This window comes from Geospiza fortis, unplaced genomic scaffold (assembly GCF_000277835.1).
Source record: "Geospiza fortis unplaced genomic scaffold, GeoFor_1.0 scaffold194, whole genome shotgun sequence".
Classification (NCBI taxonomy): Eukaryota; Metazoa; Chordata; class Aves; order Passeriformes; family Thraupidae; genus Geospiza; species Geospiza fortis.
This window is the reverse complement of record NW_005054322.1, coordinates 4,583,180-4,585,064: the sequence shown is the minus strand read 5'-3', so window position 1 is coordinate 4,585,064 and position 1,885 is coordinate 4,583,180.

Here is a 1,885-nt window from a genome sequence, read left to right as displayed (position 1 = left end):
GGGAAATTAATTTAGTTAAAAAAAATTCTAATTTCTTTAGTTGATTTTTTTTCTTAATCCAGTTCAATGTGCTGCATCAGCGCTTGGTTTGGCTTAACTTCGTAGAGATGTGAAACCAGCAGTAAGGTGTGAGGAACAGGAGAGCATAAATAGGAGGGAGGGAGTATTGTCCTGTTAATATTTATTTCATTTGGGTTTGTTTATAAGTGTTTTGAAGGGTCAGGGAAGCTACAGTCCCCTGAACATTTGAAATTGGCATTGTCAAAGAGAGAAACAGTCCAGATGTTCCTGTACTTCTTGGACTGCCCTGTTCCTTTGTGTCATTACTCATAGGACTGGTTGGGGTTCAAAAAAATACAAGAACCCCCAACCAACCAAACAAAAAACCAAAACAAACCAAAAACCAACCAACCAACAAAAAAAAAAAAGAAACAAAAACCAACCAACCAACCAACCAAAAAAAACCCCAAACAAACAAAAAAACCACCCCAAACCAAACAACAACAAAAAACAAACAAAAACTCTACCGAAACACCAAAACAAACAAACAAAACCCAAACAAAATCAAAAAACCCCAAAAGAACCCACAAAAACTTATTTGGCTCAGCTATATTTATCTGAATAACTTTTCCCAGCTCATTTGGTGTGCAGCCACTTGGTATTTGTGCTTTTCTCAGGGAATTGGAGGTGGTCTAGGTGCAAAATGAGCATCTGGAAATCGATGGATTGCTTTCTAATTTTATTGTTGGTGTCATTTATCTCAATTTAAAATGTTTGAGCCAACTACTTCTACAGTTTTGCGTGGTCTTATGACACAGCAGAGCCTGGACCTCTCTGTGTTCTCAGTTCTGCTGGATCAAAATCCCCTCCTGCCTTTTTGCAGACAGTGGAGGCAAATGGGTTTCTCTCATGAGTGCTTGGCTTTAACTTTGTTGTTACCTTTTCTCCCTGCAAAATTCTGGAACGACTGGAACCAAAGAAGCTGTGTTAAAAATATGTTTGACATTCTTTCACTCAGTGAATTGTGGGCCCAGATCTTTGTAACCCTTTCTTCTTAAGAAAAAACAAACAAACAAGAAAACCCTTTTTCTTAAGACATATTCCTCAAGTGACTCCAGTGTATGAATTTGGCATTCCTCTCACAGAAGCGGATACATATGCTATTTGTTAAAAGTAATCACAATTTAGATTACATTCAGGCTGGCATAAAATAAAAAAAAGCTTTAATAAAATTGAATGCTTCTTGACACATAAATTTAATGCGCATTAAAAAAAATAAGCCCACCAAACACTGCTGTTTATCATAGTGAAGTGTGTGGAATTGGTTTCTGTCCAGTTTGTGATGAACCAGTTACTTGAGAAGTTGTTTGGTAGCATCATTTGCCTTCACCTAAAGTGAAGGATCGTATTTAAGATTGAAATTATTTTGTTAACAAATTCATAGCAAGGTGATACAACCCTTGCACTAATAGATCAAGATGTGTCGTTGCAACCTGGGTGTAGAAATCAGCAGAAAGGGACGGGATTTTTTTTTAACTGTGTTTCCTGCCACATATTGTAGATATATTTTAAAATTGTGCACCCTTACTAAAATGTTTGTGATTGGATGGATTATTTTTTCCTTTTGTTTTAATATTGTCTGTATTGATAGAAGTTGTTCCAAAAATGTCACACAATTTACATTAGTAAGTCCTCCACACTTCTCCTCACTTCTCCAAAAGCTGCACTTTTAGGGGAGCTAAGAGGGGTTTGTTTTTTCCTGGCTGTTATATTTTCATGGTGCCCAGCAGGCTGATCTGCCTCCCTCTGCAGTCATGTCATTCCTAGAACTGATGCAAGGAAGGTGATGGCAGAAAGGGCTAGAATTCTCATTTTGACAGCAACA